Consider the following 19,471-nt stretch of genomic DNA (forward strand, 5'->3'; position numbering starts at 1 on the left):
AAGGCTTTCTGTCAGAGATACAAATAACCCAAGACAGCTAACTCTGAGAAAACATCCACACTTATTACATGACTATCCTGGGCCTGAAATATAAAATCTACCAGGACCTCATGTTTTCACAAGGGCTGAAGAGAAGAGCAAGACATTAAATCCCTAACCATGAAAAGGACGAAAACCAGAGGCAATGCACGGAGCAGGAACCACAAGTCATAGCTTCTTTCTCATGCTACAAATACTTTAAATCCTAGGATGCAGAGATGCACTGATTTTTCAGCCCCTACAGCACACTTCTACATCAAGAGACCTGGACTTTACAGGAACAAAGTACCCTGTCAAGGTATTTTTCAGTCTATGCAATGTGCAAGTTTGGAGCATTTTAATACCAAAAGATATGTTAAGTCAGATTTTTTTAAATTTTATTTATTTATTTATTTACTTTTAATAAATTAGCAGAAAGTGATAGGTTTCCCTAGGTACTTATGAGCTGGACAAAACTGAATTCTCTTTGAAGACTTTTCCCTCTAAGGATGTTAATCTGACCTTTCAAAGGTACATAAAGGTATTTTCAGATACTATTATACTATTACCTTGCTTAAGTGTCTAGCTGCACTCTGCAACAATTACCATATTTCTTCTCAAAAGATAAATACCCAACATCTAGATGCAATTAGTTTCCTTTATATAAGTCTTTCACAAATGGTTTTAGACAGAAAAGTCATCTCAGTAAGAGACAACAAATTACGCAATCCCAATAACAGTCATGATGAAAGTCTTCCTTCCTACCTTAGTGCTGAAAAACTGTAATTATTAAATTAACTGTCCTCTGGCACAGAAGAAGTATTTACCTTAATAAGAAAATTCAGAAGAATTTTCAATTGGAGACACAAACCAATCATTGTTGAAGTTAGTGGCAATACACGTGTTGAGATTTATTTTACAGCAAGCGCGTTTCAATTTAACAATACACCTCTCCATTTGTACAACATGAGAAGTTTGTTGTGATGCTTGAACCTGGCCAACATGTTCTGATCTCTGCAGTGGCTGAGGAGTCGGAATGGTTGTGCAAAATTTGTATTGATTTGTAGCCTTTAAGTATGTTATTATTCCCTCTCTTACCCACTTGTCAAGTGCTACAAAGAAAAAAAAAATCCATGGCCCTGAGAAATCAGCTTTTCCACAGATGAAGTAGCTGTCTTGCTTATAAAATGAAAAGTTCAATTAAGCTGAAAAGTTAGATGAAGAAGTGTTTTCAAGGAAAAAAAAAAAAAAAAAGCCTCTTCTTTCACTCATCTCTGCAACCTTTTTTTCCATTAATATTCCTATAATTGGAAACATTTGATTTCCATTTGATTTGCTCAGGATCAATGCTTTGTCTTTAATGATGTTGAGATGCCTTCCAATAAAGTCTGTAGAGTGAAAATACAAAATATGAAGTTCTGCTATCTGAAAGGCTCTTTTGTAACTAATCACCTAGAAATTGGGAACTACAGAACTGTGAGACATAGGATGAAGATAAATAGTTGGATTTTTAATGAGCAGTCCTTCAATATTTACTTGGTTAAAGACCGTAATACTTTATCTTGCTTGTCATAACAAATATGTTCCTCTTGGCAACTCAACATCTTACGTTTAACATTACATTGACAAATGTACCTCTTCCCCCTTTGTGGTGAATACAAGCATAATTTTAAGGCAAGCTGCCATGTTATTTTCTTTTCTTCCCTTAATTTTACAAATGCAGTGCTTATTCTAGACTCAGAGACAACTCTTGCAATTGAAATCTAAATCTTATGTTTAAAGTCATGTCAACATTCTCCCTACAAACCCTCAGCTTAATGTACTGCTCAAAAGTGTAAATCAGTGGAAACAGAATGATTAATACAAAGGTTCCAAAGGTGAGTAATAAGGACTAGATTTTCAGCCAGCCCTGCAGCCAAAATCGGATTTGCCACTGGTGATAAAGAGGAAAAATTATACTTTCCACATATATAAAGCAGAAGAATTCTTCTGCCCCATTTCTCCTCATACACCTGCCCAAAATATTCTGAGTGGTCTAAACAAATGTAAGGATGTTAAAGGAAAAAGGAGATCTCTTCTCACTTTACCTCCTGTTGTTCCAGCAAGTTTCCTTTTTTTCTGCACAGTGTCATGCATGACACATAGTAGATTGGTCATACGGATGTGGCTGAAGGAATGGACAGCAGGAATTGTTGACTCTGTTTTCTCAAACCCCTGTTCAGAGCACAGGGGACATCACACTGCTTGACTTATCTCCCATGATATCAAATGGGTTCTTCTGACCAGGACAAAAGAAAGAGTGAATTCAGTGGGCAGTGTTATCTACTTTTACAGTCCATCCCAATGTGTCACTCCAGTTTTCAGACCTAGAGAAAATTCTTCTATTATGGAAAGGTTATGATTGACAAAAGAATAATGAATATGGGATATGGCAGAAGAAGGAAAGAATGTAGTATATGTTTCTTGGATGAGAGACTGGGTATGTCAGAGGGAACGAACACAGTGTGGGAGTCATGATGAAACAATGCAATAGTACATTTGCTTATACACAGCTGGCTCAGTTTTGCTAGTAGGTCACACAAAAATGCATAGATATTCACTTCTCCAGTCTTTTGACAACAGTGATAATATGAAAATATATTGGAGTATTCAGTTTTCCCCCAATCAAAGTTCAGCCAGATTGCTTATTTATCTTCATTTATTCCAATAAATAGAAGCCACATCCAGGCCCGTTATTTCTCTGTCCCAGCTTGTAAATGATGTTTTGGCCCATGGGACAACTGTTCAGGAGGTTTGTTTTGATTTTGAAGCCTCTCATCTTTTACTGATATTACACACCACTCATCACTGTCAGTATACAAAGCAACACCAGAATCTGTAGCATTGCTAACAAGACCATCTTCAGCATCTGTATCATCTTGCAGCTCTACCTCTAGATTCATACTCACCCCCCAAAATGAACTCTGAATGGCTCTTCAAGATTTTCAGCTTTTCACCACCCACCACAGAAACAGAGCCAGTTTTATGAGCAGTAAAATTAACTACTTAGATGCCTTAAAAATATTGTTTTAGCAACAACACTGAGTGTGGCACAACAAAATTCTAATATACAAAGCACAATTCCTGCATATTTGTGGAGAAAACATACAACATTTTTAGAGACACTCCATCATGAAAACTCCTACAGCATGTCACAGTCCTAAGTGTAGGGTGGGAACACCATGCCCGGCAAGATCTCACCATGCAAAGTAATATTCTCCCGCACAGCTCAAATGGACTGAATATACAAATCTCCCTTGCAAGGCTAATTGCAATTCCAGCTCTAAAAACCTTCATACAACTGCTTTGGGAAAATAAAAGTCAGCGTAAATGACTTCTTGTGAACACTGATGGAAATGCATACCAATTTCCAAATCACCCGTCTTTGTTTCTGGTCATCCTTTAGGCATTAGTTCTGCATCAAAATAAAACTGTTTTGTTAAACAAGAGGAGATGCTGATAGCAGTGACAAAGACTGCTGGAACACAAACAATGTGTGATTAAGGTGACTGATGTCAGGAGCCGTTTAATATATATGAAATAAATGCACTTCGGATTATACAAAAAGAAAATACTATTGATAAACATTTTTCATCCTAATATCATTTAGTAAATGGGACATTAATGGTGTGGAAGAAAGGCACAGTTTATTAGCAGAAAGTACTGTTCTTTTGCTCCCTGCTTCAGTGCTCTTTTGTGAATTAATTTCATTTAAAAAATCAATTTCTTAACCACTTTACTCTTCCCTGTGAACACCAAATAGAGAAAATTATTTTCTCTAATTAAAATTAAATTCCTCCTCGCAGGAGGAACTGGAAACTGTGATGCACTCTGAAAGTTATGACATTGTTACTGTCACAGAAACATGGTGGGATGACTCCCACAATTGGGATACTACCATCGATGGCTATAGACTATTTAGGAGAGACAGGCGAGGTAGGAAGAGTGGGGGAGTCGCTCTCTATGTCAGAGATTGGATAAACTGTGAGGAGCTCCCCATGAGTAACAGTCCAGAACAGGTTGAGAGCCTGTGGGTTAGGATTAGAGATGGGACTAATAAAGGTCATCTGGTATTAGGGGTATACTACAGGCCACCTGATCAAGGGGAGGCTGCTGATGAGACTTTCTTGCTCCAGATGCGTGAGGCATCTGGCTCACGGGCTCTTGTCCTGGTGGGGGACTTCAACCATCCAGACATTTTTTGGAAAAACCACACGGCGAGCTGCAAGAGCTCCAAAAGGCTCTTGGAATCCATTGATGATAGCTTTCTGGTTCAGGTATTGGACAGACCGACTAGAGGACAAGCGTTGCTGGACCTGCTGCTCACCAACGCTGAGGAGATCATCAAAGGCGTCAAGGTTGGAGGATGCCTGGGCTCCAGCGACCATGCCCTGGTTGAGTTTGTGATCTCAAGCCATGTGGGCCTGGCAAAGAGCAGGACCAGGATGCTGAACTTTAGAAGAGCAGACTTCAAGCTACTCAATGGAATGCTGGCCAAGATCCCCTGGCGTGCTGCCCTCAAAGACAAGGATGTTGAGGAGAGCTGGCTGCTCTTCAAGGATGACCTCCTGGCAGCACAAGAGGTCTCCGTTCCCCTGATTAAGAAAGTGGGCAGGAGAGGTAGAAAACCGGCATGGCTCAGCAAGGACCTGCTAAGAGAACTGAGGGTGAAGAAAGGGGTGTACAAGCTCTGGAAACAAGGCTGTGTCACATGCGAAGAATACAGGGATGCCGTCCGGACTTGCAGACGTGGGATCAGGAAAGCCAAGGCGCAGGCAGAACTGAACTTGGCGTGGGATGTGAAAAACAATAAGAAAACCTTCTACAGGTACATTGGCCAGAAGAGACAGGCCAAAACAAACGTACCTACTTTGGTAAATTTAAAATGAGAAATGGCTACAACAGATGAAGAGAAAGCTGAGGTGCTGAATGAGTTCTTCACCTCGGTCTTCACTGGTGGCCAGGATTCTAGTCTTTTTCACGTCCCTAAGTCTTGCACCCCCATACCTCTATGTGGGGACCAAGGGACCAAATCCCTTCCACACTGTAAAGGGTAGAGCGAAGTCCGAGAAGTGCCTCCTTTTGGATGAATGAGTATTAAGTCTATGGGGCCACATGGCGTGCATCCAGGGCGTCCTGAAGGAGCTGGCTGAGTTCGTTGCTTGAGCAGCTCTCCATCATATTTGAGAAGTCAGGGCTGTCAGGTGAGGTCCCGATATTGAGAAGGGTCACGTCACTTCCATTTACAAGAAGGGAGCAGGAGGACCCGGGGAACTAACAATCCGGTTGAGTAGCACGGTGCGCGCTGCCTGGGAAGATTATGAACAGACTCCTCCGGGACACATGCTGTGATCACATAAAGAATGAACACGTGATCCGAGACAGCCAGAATGGGCTTCACCAGAGAAGGTCTGCTTAACATAATCTTGTGGCCTGTCTATGATGGAAGTGACGGCGTTGGTGGACAGGAAGGCGACCGATGTCATTTACTGGACCTGAGCAAGCCTTTTGAAATGGCCCCCATCCACATCCTCATTCTCCAAACATGGAGGGACATGGATTTGATGGGTGGACAAACTAGATGGATAAGCAAAATTGGTTGAAAGGCCGCAGGACAGAGAGTGATGTTGCAATGCTCTAGTCCAGTTGGAGCTCTGTAACAAGCGTGTCCCTCAAGAGTCTGTCTTGGACCGGTCTCTTTTAAACTCTTTAAAAATTGACAATCGATGAGGAATGAGGCACCCCTCAGCAAAAAAAAAAAAAAAAAAAACAAAAAAAAAAAAAAAAAAAAAAAAAAAAAAAAAAAAAAAAAAAAAAACTGTTTCATGATGACACCAAGCTGAGTGGTGCAGTCGAGATACGCTGGAGGGAACGGATGCCATTCAGAGGGACCTTGACAGGCTTGGAAAGCTGGCTCGTGTGAACCTAATGAGTTCAACACGGCAAAGGCAAGTTTTGCACTGGGCCGAGTAACCCAGCACCTGTACAGGCTGGGAGGAGTTGTCCTTTGAGAGGCAGCTCGGCAGAGAAGACCTGGTGTCCTGATAGATGAGAAAATTAAAACATGAGCAGCCAGTGCGCTCTGCAGCCCGGAAAGCAAATGGGATCCTGGACTCATTCAGGAGAGCGGTGGTCACAGGGAGATAGGGAGGTGATTGTTCACCTCTCTACTCTGCTCTTGTGAGGCCCCATCTGGAGTACTGCTGTCCAGGTGTGCGAGCCCTCAGTACAAAAAAGTACATGGAGATTTTGAAAGTTCCAGAGGAGGGCCCACAAAAGATATCAGGGGGCTGAGCACCTCTTCTATAGGAACAGGCTGAGGGAGTTGGGTTGTTCAGCCTGGAGAAGAGAAGTTGCGAGGTGACCTCATTGCAGCCTTTCAATACCTGAAGGGAACGTACTCCCGGAGGGGAGTAAACTCTTCGAAAAGGCTGATAATAGCAGGACTAGGGGAAATGGATTTAAGTTAAAAGAAGGAAGATTTAGGTTGGATGTTAGGGGGAAGTTCTTTACTAGGAGAGTGGTTAGGTCCTGGAACAGGCTGCCCAGGGAGGTTGTGGATGCCCCGTCCTTGGAGGTGTTCAAGACCAGGTTGGACAGAGCTCTGGGCAACCTGATCTAGTAAAGGTGCATGTTTGGTGGCCCTGCTAGGCAGGGGGGTTGTAACTACATGATCCTTGAGGTCCCTTCCAACCCGGGTCATTCTGTGATTCTGTGATTCTCTAAAATGAGGAAGAAAATGATACCAATTACTTTGGAAATTTAACATTCAGAATTCTTTTTTTTTAATTACTTTTTTTTTTTTTTAATATAATCCTACAAATAAACTAAAAGAATATCCTGAAACGGAGTGAAAGTTTTGATCATATTTATAAACAGAAGGGAAAAAACAAATACATTTTAAAAATGCCCCAAGTTAAAAAGAAAATATTAAAATATAATTTTAATTTGAAAAATATGAATCCATAATTCTTAGTTTGGATTTAACAAGTAATCTACCTGTGACAGATTCCCTTGCCTTTCCTTCTAATACCACCTATACCAACTGAGCTGGGAATCTCACCTTTAACTTGACATCCGACAATATTCACATAGCTGACAATATTCAAAATCATCTTGTGTGGTTTTCCAAGTATACTTTTGCTGGTGGTTGACCAAAGTCAGGAGAGCATTAGAATAAAGACAGCCCCATAATCATTTCTTGCCATCTCATTTCCCTCTCTTTTTATGACTATATCACTTATGAACCCTCCTTTACTACTCAAGCATATACAGAATAGAGAATCTGTAAATACATTTGTTGTAATGGATATTGTTTTATTGTAGTAATTTTCCCCACCATTTTTGTCATTACAAGAAATACCAATGGCCATGTACAGCTGCCAGGATGACTAATAGGTTTTAAAGTATTACCTTAAATTGACAGATTCTTCTCTGATTGTAGTACAGTCAGAAATGGGCTATGAACTATATAAAAGAGAAACAGTACAACATAGACTCCTTGTGCTTTATTTCTGTACTACTTTTCCACTCGATAGTGCATTACGACTGCATATTTTGATCCTATAATCACATGTAGAGTAGACTTGAATGCAAATAAGCAGTAATTTCAAAGGACTAAAACCTATACACAGACCCAAAGCACCATTAAACAAAACCGATCCTGAGAAGCCTGCTATAATCAGAGGAAACTACAGGATGATGCTGGAGGTACACAGCATGCCAGTCCAAGGTATTAGCACATTAGACTACAGAAATATAGCTGTAAAGTAACTAACTGTTCAGTAGAAAACTACAGTTCACACTTCCCCATTGTATTTCCAGCACTGACTGGGCTTGTAGGATTGCCAAAATGGGCCTCTAAATTACAAGCTATCTGACAGCTGATTGTAAAGCACTAGTCAATGGGAGAACATAAAGATTATGTTTTCCTGCCCTACTTGCTTCATGGAAATTTTGTGGAAACATAGCTCCATTTCTCTTGTGCTTTGTTTGATGGCAGTGAAATTCCTGAACGTACATACCACAGCCTGCCAACATGCCCAACTCAAGGCACTCTTATTATTTCAACTTAAAATTTTTCCAAGCTACCCTTTAAATCGGAAACGTTCAGTGCTTCACCTAACTCTCCTTCCTTCAATTATAGGAAGTTCTGTTTATGTATCAGGGAGGAATATTACCCTTCTAAATCAACCAAGATGGCCAGCTTATTCCAGGTAGCACTTCTTCACCTAATGCTTCCTGAGGAACCTCTCCTCTTGGTCAGTATCATGTCACCAGTGTCAGCTAGTGAAAGTATCCCCAATTTTTTACTGATGCCCCAAGGATATTTACATTCACGAACCAGTTTACGGAGTAGTATTATTTATTGGATAATTACATCATCTGTTTATGGTCATCTTACACAACTAGAAGAGGACAATGTAAGGGAGGCAGTTGATTTTATGGAGTGTAATGGACTGTATAATTAATCCTCTTTGCTAGCTATTAATAATGCAGCATTGAGGCCAAATGAGTAAGTATGCTCAGTTTCATGACTATCTGCAAAAAACCACAAGGTGAAAGGCTTAAAAAAAATCAAGAGGGAGTAATTTTCTACATATAGAATGTCACAATCACAGGAGAGCTGGGTGGACAAAAATTTAGGCCACTTCATACAGTTTAGGTAAAGCCATAGTGAAAAACCCTTACATGTAACATTTATGTGGAAAACCACTTAACTTCAGGAGGGCAATAAGATTGACCAAGAGAAGAAAAATTGTGTTAGACATCTGCTCTGGCCACTGTCAATGTAGTCAGGGTGTTTTGTTGCCTCTCTCTCTCTCTTACCAGCTTCTAATTTAACTGTTCTAAATTTCCTGGCTGAAAGAACATGGGAGAGGTGACCAGCTGCTCAGTGTCAAGGCCATCGGTTGTTCAGTATCTATACTGAAGCACAGTATCTTCTACTCCCCATGGTTTGTCCAGGGAGGTTCACATCCTCCTCTCTGGAAAAGATCTCAAGGCACATGGCTGAAATTTATATTTCAGTCACATCAAGCTACACATTTTCACATTAGAAATATGAACTATGGAAGAGGGTTTTAGTGCTATTATTTATTAGACAAGTTCTCTAGATTTTTATCATCTATAACTCACACCTTTGAATGGATTTGCTACTGATTCCCCTAAGTCATGTACAGAAGGTCCTGAAGTACAGTTTTTCTGAAATACCATTTTTTAAATTTCACATTTACATGCTCTCCATCTGCACACTGAGAACATTAAATATCATAAATGTAGAGTTAATGTCTCATTTTTTAAAATTATGTAGTTTTGTAATTACATTAAATGAGGAGATACTGACTTTTAGAAACTAAATTCCAAGTCTCTATCTATTGCCAAAGAAGTCGGGAAAATCTTTAACTAAGTTTTTGCTATGGGGACACTTTAATGATCACTGTTAAAACTGGAAGGAAGAGAAAAAAGTAGCAAAGTGAAATAAATGAAACTTCAATTCGTCATAAATCAGTGGAAAAGATCAGCTATTGATAATCAGCAAGATTTTAATGAATTTTTTGAAAGTTATATCCATGTACACTTAAGAATAGACTTCCAGGAGTTCTATCTAAAGCAGAAAGAGAATTCAATATATGAATTAAATTTTTCTTAGGCAAGTATGTCATCTATGCCTCTTGTCTAGAAAAGCAAGAACAACAGCAGGCAGATTTTTTCCTATATGAGTTATTTTATTATTCATTTTTCACCAAATCTTGCCAAATTTTCACTTTTTTTCCCCCATGAACTGCTTTAATACTTCTGAATGATTTTACTTAGTTTCATTTTTATTTTTTTTATTTTTTTTGTGATGGTATGTGTAAATGCTGTATTTATATGAAACCACCAATTGCTTGTATCTCAGAGAACTCAGGAAAAGTGTGCATACAGAGCAGGTACATAAGATTTAGCTAAAATTCAGTTATAGGAGTTATTGCAAGAGTAATTGGTGGAAGTCAGTGGGTGACCTTACAGTCATTCAGAGGCTGCCACATATAGTCCACTTTAATGCTGCAGCATAACTCTTACACAGTTTTTCCCTAGGTAAGTTCAATATAATTCAAGTTAGATGGCAACTATATGGACTCTGTTCTCGCTTGCTCTTCAAAATTAAGCTTCACTACAATGTGTTACCTCAGAACTGTGGGAAGATTTGCAAAGCAGCAAATGAAAATTTTCTTATGTTTTTACATTCTAAATTACATTTTCAGACCAAAAAAATGGTTATGCCACCCAGCAATTTGCTCTAACAAAACAGTGCATTTGACTTAAGAAAAACCACACACAGCAGTACAATCAGTTCTGATAGTGAAGCAATGCCTGGTGGTGTCTCACATTGTCTTACAATGTTTTATTTGGATGCTGAGGATGTGTCATGTTTCACAGAATGCAAATAACAACCCACTGATGATGAAGAAGATGGAAACAAGCTTCAGAAGCATAACAGCTACTACCTGCTGTCAGGCAGCCTTGCTTAGTGAGGTGTAATATGTCTTTTAAATGGGTGTGTATATTTTCAAGTGCGAATGTGCATCTGTCAGTGCCAGCTGAGGTGTATTCACCAATGATAGAAACTACATCTCGGAAAGCTCTACCAAAAGATTATTGTGTGATAGTCAATCTGTAGGTAGATCTCTAACATGGCCAACAAAAGCAGCAGCAATCAAATCCAAATACCAGAAATGTGTCAAGTAGAATTATTGGAAGTGATGATAAAAATGTTTGAATTCCATTTGGTAAAAAAAGGCTTGGATTTTGATACAATAGCTAAAAGAAGTCTAATATTTAGTGTACTGTAGAGAAAAAGAAGGCTACAATCATTAAATTCTATGTGAAAAAGCTCAAGGTTTTTGTTGTGTGTACTTCCCTCTTCCTCACTGACCTCATTTTTCCTACTAATGCTTTCCCCTTTGTCTTAGTGTTGATGCCAAGTCTAACAGTACTGTCACATGCAAATAAAAGATGGGCAATATCCAAACTGGAAGTTGCTATGTCATTAGAAAACTAATGTTTTTATGTTAGAAGTAGCTAAGGTAACATCACTTGTTACAGACAAATTGAAAAAAGAAAAAGAAAAAGAAAAAGAAAAATGAAAAGAAAAAGAAAAAGAAAAATGAAAAGAAAAAGAAAAAGAAAAATGAAAAGAAAAAGAAAAAGAAAAAATGAAATGAAAAGAAAAAGAAAAAGAAGCACAAGTAGAAGGCACAGAAAAAATTCTTTTTCCTGCAGAGCAAAAAAACATAGTGCACAAGGGCAACAGAGGACTGTACTTTTATGATAAACAAAAGCAATTTCATTATTTCAAATTAAGATACAACCTGAAAGAATTTTTTTCTCCTTGCACAAAATGGTGCACACAGAAGGTAACATTTTGCTAAGACTGTACCTGCAATGTGCTGTGCCATAAAGATTGCTTTTAAAAGAATAAGAAAAGATTTATAAAAAAAAAATTAAGAAATGACTGTTTTGAAGCCTTCTTTCTAGGATGTTTAGCGTCTGCTGCTCTCAGTAAAACAGAAACAGCAGCAGGAAGCTGCCACCTGAGGAAAGTCAGGAACTGACACAAAGCCCCCTGAAACCAAAGGGAGCCTTTCCACCAGCTTTAATGGCTCTACATCAGGCAGGTTCTTTGAGTGCAAAGAGTTGATGATCTGTCATTGAAACAAAGGTTTGTCCCATTTTGAGATGCTCTTAATATATGGTGACAGCAGTGCACGGTAATCTTTCCAAATGGCCCCAAGACTCATAGGCCTGCACAGAGAAAGGAGTCAGAGTTCTCTGTTCTCAATAGTTTTGATGTTGGAGGCTATTGCAAAAGCACTGCTCTAGGCATCTTCATTCTCTCATTTGCGTACACCTTCCATTTTTGACCTGGATTCCCCAAAAGTGAGGTGTATAGTCTTAATGTAGCACTGAAGCTGTGCAGGAGATGCAGTAAATTATTTGCTTTGTGTTTTCTGATGAGCAGACAGCCTGCTCAGGACATAAGATGTGTATTTACCCCTAGAGCTATGAGGTATTTTACATACAGTTTCCAGGCACTGAACAATAGAAGAGACCAGTTTAATACTTTTGCTTAGTTTGCAAACAGCCTAGCATGCTCTCATGATCCGACAGCAGATCAGCATACGTTTACCATTCAGGTAATTCTACCTGAAAATTATTCTACACAAATAATTTACCTCTTTGGCCTTCTGATCTGGTAGTATGCATCTCAGTTATTTCATGCCTTTCCCACTCTACATGCAAGACTCATCTGACAAACTGATCCTAGTGTTTTTATATAAATTGCTCACTTTAAGAACATAAATGAGCACAGGTCATAATGCCTAAATTCATTCCTTTTATGAAATATCAGAGCATCACAATCAAGTGTCCAGGAAAAAAGCACCCTTGGTAAAAACACTTTCTATGACATTGAGCCTACTGATGTCAGTAAGATCTTCTAGTGGTTAATAACCCTAACCATGGAAAAAAAAAAAAAAAAAAAAAAATCTTTACCCAGGAAACATACCTATTTACAGTGTGGATTTGAGTAGCTTCAAGTCTGGGTGAACATCAGAGCTTGGTATAAGTCAGCTGTGAAAAATGCTTTTTAAACTGCTTTTTCCTGTATTGCAGGTCACGGATCACAGACTACCCCTCTTCAAGGCAGAAGTGGTTCTTGGTTCAATTTCTATTTCAAAACAACCAATTTTTGAAATTATTTTAATTTGTTCCATATTATCACAGTTCCTCTTTTCTAAGGCACTCACCAAGTTCATGGCTCTTCCAGCTTCCTCTCATTTTGCTGTTGTACCTTGAAATGTCAGAATCAGTCTGCCTTCAGGACTAGACACTGACGTAATGCCATTTTCTCACCTTTCTATAAGCACTGACGCCCAATGCTCAGACCTTCTGCAAAGTCACTGCTTCCCAGAACAGACATCACCTAAATTTTTTTATTGCTAGATGTAAGGCCTTTCTTTTGGGTATGTTAAAATGCGTATTGTTTGCTATTGCTCAGCCAACTAAAAAATTAAGGTTAAAATTTCATCAGCTATCAGTCATCTTAAGTACGTAATGTCCTTTTCTACTTTACTCTTTGCATTATGTGCCAAAGTTCTTCCTCTACAAACCCAGCCATCTCTTCCAAGTAATTGATAAAAGTATTAATTTATGCCACATCGTGAAACTTCCCTGAAAGCAGCACTCACATACATACCTGAGACCTTGGCTACATCTGCTCCGCTCAAACTCGTTAGCTGATTCCAGAAACAAAATCACTGACAGTTTTAATAGTGAAGGACTGCATAAAGCTCTGGACCACATCTTCCTTGCTCTTATTACTCTGCTTGGTGTCAGCAATTTTACGCTTACATAACACATATTGGATCTGAACACAGAGAGTGATAGTCAACCAAAAAACAGTGTTTTGGTAGTCAGGAAATCAAAAAGCTTGGTTCAAGTCAGTGTGGCTCATAGGATCGTTGTGCAACAGACAACTGAGCCATAGAGCAGTAAATAGGGAGGATGACACGTTGAGCCATCAGATGTAAGTGTTTGGCTGCCCGGGTCCATGGAGCTGCCACTCACTGTGTTAGGGGCTGGGCCAGGGTTGGGGAGTGTGAAATATGAGACTGTTGGAGTATAAAAATCATACAGCAAAACACTTAAGTAGAAATTGCTATCCATCCACTATGCCTATCTCATAATAAATACCAAGTGTAATGGCCCTGAATGGTGAGCTTCTGTTCCTGGGGCTGCCTCACCCTTCAAAACAAGAGAGAGTACAACACAATCCACTTCATATTTAGATCTGGCCATTTGCCAGTAAACCTGTTTCTGTTTGTATAATTCTTTGGTTTCTTTTTCTTGCATTCAGCAGCTTTTTTTTCAAAATGAGACTGAATCAGTAAAAGGTGAGAAAAAGTCTATTTATAGGAACATTTTTAATGGATTCCAAGTATACAGAGCAAATAAAATTATCCTTTAGGATTTTCAACTTGACTATGGATAGCAAAAGCAGTCCAAAGAAATTGCCCAAGTGTAGAAGACATTTATCTGAACAAGCAAACTACATATGGTGCCGTTATAAACTCCACCTGTGACTTCAACTGCCAAGATTCTTTCCTGTTTTTTCACTGCTGTAGTGTGAAAACAGGAAAGTCAGAAACAGACACTAATTCAGCTTAGCACATCTGTCTCCAAAAGCTTTTGTGGTAACTACATGCAAGACCAGACACTGATTTACTGATGGGCAGGTAAAAAAAAAAACAAAACCAACAGATGAGATAAAAGGAGCTGCTGTAGCCTCTGTTTTCCAGTGGCAGAGATTCTGTTTGCATTTGTATGTGTATTGCAGTTAACATGAGTGACTTCATTGATTTCAGTGAGAAAATTCAAATACTCAGAGGTAAAAAAAAGTAGGCAACAGAGGGGCTTTCAAATTTAATAAAATGCTACAAGATACACCTGCTGTTAATAAGCAGACTGCAGTCTTGCCTTGTCCATTGTCCTTGCCTTCCAGTGTAAGGACGAAAAAAAATGAGATGCAATATCAAATGAAGAAAGCCCTTAGCTGCCTTTGTTTTAGATAAATGTCCATGCATTTGCTGTGTGACCTCACTTCTCTATATTACTCCAAGTGGAACATTTAGGGCTACTTCAAATGGAGTGCTGAGTTATCCAAAGGTGTAACTGACAGCAATTATCAAGATGTTAGGGGCAAACGCTACATAATTCTTAGAGCTGAAAAAGGTGTTTCCATGAGATAAAATGGTTCAAAACAGCAGGGGTTATCACACAACTTGGTGTTAAATCACTAGGATTGTTTTTAACATCTTCGATTAGCAGTTCCAAGAGGCAGCAGACCATTATTTATTGATTCAAAGTCGTGCTGTGGGACTAGAGAGCTTTCTAATCCTTGTTTTGCCAGTGCCCTTCTCCAGATCCTTACACCTGCCACTTGACCTTTGTGTTTCTATGTTTTTTACACCTGCATTTCGTGGCATCATCAACTTGAAAATCATTAAGGCAAGGACTAACCATCTTTTCTACTCCTGAAGCATCTTGCCCGAGGTGGTCTCAGGTCCTAGGGCTGGCAGTTCCTGCTGTTATGTAAATAAAGGCACCATAAGCAACAAGCAGAAATTTCCCTTCAGAGGGAGGTTGCTGTGTTTTATTTCTTTTCCACATTAGTTGTGAAAAGAGGTGCTGCAGGTATGGCAGGGGGGCCACTATGGCCATCAAACGTTCCCATTTGAAGTGGAGTACTCATTTTAGAGATATTTTAATCTGTCGGTATAGACAATTACCATAAGTGAATGGCATTTTAAAAGAATTTCTTATCTATTTAAAATAGGAAAGCCTTGTGAATTGCTGCCATCTGGATGCAGCTAACCTCCTGGAGAATACACCATGCCTTGGGTGTATGCATATAGATTATATTTGTTCTTTTTAGTCAGTGATCCTAACTTTTTTCATTTCCCATCTGACTCATCTTGACTGGCAGGCAAAAATTTCAGTTTAAAAAAAAATGGTTGAGATTCATTTGCTAGAATTCATAATCAGAAATAGAGTGATTAACAGTGAGGCTCTTACTCTCTGAGGAATAGAATAAAATCTGTACTGAAGAAGAATATGAATATGTATACAATACTAAAGCCATTATACAAGATCCATACTACTCATTTAAATTACCTCCAGGTATCTACCATGCTTTTAAAAAATTTATCAGTCTATAAGAGAAAGCAAGCTTGCACAAAGTGCTGGTGTCAGGCAGGTACCAGAAATGCATACTTGGAGATGCACTTACCTGGTTTAAATGCTTGCTGTTGTATTGTTTATATTCACCTTTACCAGACATGCTGATTATGTCTAATACTGACATTTCTGTAAGAGATCTCTGGGCTTCAGGAGTTTGTTTTCAGAATGTGACATTGTCCAAAAATTAATGAATGGTTGGTTTAAGCTGGAGATCTGATTTATTGTCTTCTGTGATCTTTTAATTTACCGATGATCAACCATTAGATATATGTATATATAAAAAACAAAAACACTTTAAAATACGATGAACTCAGAATGGAAATGAAAAACAGAGGGCAGGCTCCAATCCTGTTGTTTCTAGCTGAACCATTTCTCCATCCTCTTCCTCCCAGTGTTATTCATGGCCTTATGTTTCTTTCAAGCTGCTGCAATGAAAAATGTTTCTTTAGCACCAGGCACATCTGTCTGCTCATGTGCCTCAAACGCCTTCTGTTTCTTGGGGAATTTCCCACCTTTGTATCTGGAACGGTTGAGATGAGTAATGTAATTGGGTGGGATAAACTATGAAAAGAAGACAAAAGGGATTGAAACCAAATGCAGCATTTTCCTAAAGTTCAGACTACCAAAAATATATTTTAGTTTGCTAGTTTTTGTTATTTGTTTTGCATTGATACATGACATGAACACATACATTCATACAAAAGGTTTTCAAGGCCTTAGATGTCATTGGTAGTACTGAGTACGTTTTCCCATTGGAATGACATTTTGTCCAACTGAATAATATTTATTAGTGCTGACATCTAAAGGATCTAATTGAAATAGCTGACAAATGCAATCCTGTAAGATCAAGTCTGATATTGACTAAAGGTTATTATGAGAACTGGTTGTCTTCATGTTTAAATAACAAACATCCAACCGCCTTCCAAAGTAAAGTGACCACACAGTGACCTGAACACAACACCAACTGGAGCTGCCACTAGAATACTGTTTGCATTACCGAGATTCACAGTACCTATTTCAGCAGTGCTCATGCCCCTTCTTTTTCTAGCTATAAACATTCATGCAAACAGCTTGTTTGCACAACTGCTTGGCCACAGACATTTATACAAGTATCTGTGTCCCATGCGAACCCCACTGTACCTGCACAGATTATCGTTCAACACTTGTTATTTGCTATTCAGTGTTTGTCATTTGTCATTTTAATTATCTCTGGCTATAATCATCTGTCTATATGTCTGGCTATAATCAGCTGTCTGATCAGGGACCAGCCAAGTCACCTAGGAGATCACATGCCCTGAATGACAAATGCTCCATACAGCTGAGAGGCCGATGTGACCACTGTGACCAACACTAGAAATAAATGCATCTGCAATAAACAACCAAGAATGACCTCCAAAATGTGTGAAAATTTGCTGAAAGATACATTTGAAGAACTGATGCACCACAGGTAATACATCTGGAGTTATTCTGGGCTTAATTAAACTCCAAAAAATAGGTTCAGTATTCCTTCATTTCTTTATGGTTGTGAAATACGCAGATGAAAGAATAAGAAGCTTTTAAAATAGTGCCAGATGCAACTTTCCAGATGTCAGCACCATAGAAGGGTCTTGGATTTAGTTGTTCTTGAAACTGCCTCCCAGTTTCTTACTTTGTGAATATCTTCACATTCTTTTTATGTAAAAGAGTTTTTCTGCTTTTTGTTTTGTTTTAGTATTGGTTTTGCATTTGCTTGTAAGAAAAAAAAAAAAAAAAGGACACCGTTTTTCACAAGGATGTTGGACAGCTGCTCACTAGGAAATACAGGGCTAGACCAGTGCCACAAACAGCATCTATTTTTAGATTAGCATTTCATAGAACACTGTGAAAAAAAACAACACAGCAGCACTATCCCAACCAGACCAGCATGCACAGGTCATTTTGTTTGATCCAGAAATTCAGCTTTGCCCTCACTTACTTCTGCAGCCTTGAGTACTGCCAGCAGCAATACGGTGGAGTTGTGCTGCCTGAAGAAGTTTATTCTTATCCGTACTCACAGTAATTGGCTTGTTCACAGTTAGAAGTACAACTTAGGCACTGCCAGACAATTGCTCACTGTTATTAAATCCTTTTTTTTTTTTTTTTTTTTTTTTAAGCTTAAGATTGAAGCCTGTGTGGTGCTGATACACACGCCCTACCACAGTGACAACATAAATTAGACATACTTCTTTGAGGAACTGAAAGATAAGGAATCACAGGTGTCTGCATATGTAATTACAGGGAAACACATTAATTTATTCAACCCTAATCTCTTGCAGGTGAAACTGAAAGTATATAATCAGTGAGATGATTTGCTTGACAAGTGCATTTGTCTTCTTTATGAGCCTTTTTTCCTGAGGCACCCAGAACAATTCGTGCATCAGAGCACATCATCACTGAAATCTGAAAGTTTAATATTTGTGAAAAAATTCCTTACACAGACGTAGGAAAATTTAGACCTGAAAATCTCTGTAGGGACACCTGCTTGCTGATGACTGGGTATGTTTGACAAGCTATTTAAATAGGAGTAAGTATTCAGAAGAAGTGAAGGGAGTGTGTTTAAAGATTCCCCTGTACACAAAATTTTCTCCATATATTCAGATGTGTTTGATAATTCTGATGTGTGGCCTGACTTTCTGCAGATCGGCTCCTGCAGCCCAAATATACTTTAACAAGACAGCTCACAGGGACAGGGGTACAGAGTTGAGTTTCATGTCATTTGGCAAGCAAGTGCAAATTACATTCACAGGACCATCTGCTGAGATAGCAATTTCTCTCCATCAAAGAAAGAGCACAAGGATTGAAACTCTGTTAAATACATCGTGCTTTTAAAATAAATCACTCCATGCACTCACACATCATGGTCTGATTTTTTTTTTTTAGGGTGATGTTACTCTGAAGTAATATAGTTCGGCAACCATAGGGAGTGCAGGGGTCTTTGCCCCATTAACCAGCAGAGAGTGAAAAGTGTATTTGCTAACAAAATGTTCGCTCTATACAGACAAGTGTCTTGTGCTCCTGTGCCTTCCCCCTGTAAGAAGAAAAAAGTCCTTGTGGATATAGGGAAAAACCCACAAACATGAGACAGTTCTGAGGCTGAAGCTGTAACTTGGCTGGACAGTGATGTGCTACATGACTTCCTGATCTTCTGCCAGCCACGAAATTTTCCAGCTCAAAAATCTTCCCCTGAAAAGCAGTGATTCAGTGGAAGCCCAGCAGTTTGCAAGGCTGTGTCGAGTATGTCAAGACATTTGACAGAACACAGAAGAGATGATTTTATCTGTGAATCTTTTACTTTGCTCATAAAGACAATGCTCCCAGCTCAGGACTGGGAGGAAGGAGTTCTGATTCCTGCCTTGCTGTAGGTCTACTTACAGAGCTGCACCATTTTTAGTTCCATCTCTGTTTATCTGTGGGTTACCAGAGAGGTGTGACTGCACAACCTGGGGTCTGTTGTCCTTCCAGCGTTGTAAGCCAAATTCTGCAGAGGGCTGATTGCCCTCCTGCCTTCACAAAGCACTTGCTGTAAGATAAGAGCCTCAGGGAGCAAGAGAAACACTGCCCTACAAGCACTTCCCAAGCACCTCTGCCTGCAGAGCTGAGGGCTATAGTCACA

This window comes from Coturnix japonica, chromosome 8 (genome assembly GCF_001577835.2).
Source record: "Coturnix japonica isolate 7356 chromosome 8, Coturnix japonica 2.1, whole genome shotgun sequence".
Taxonomy (NCBI): Eukaryota; Metazoa; Chordata; class Aves; order Galliformes; family Phasianidae; genus Coturnix; species Coturnix japonica.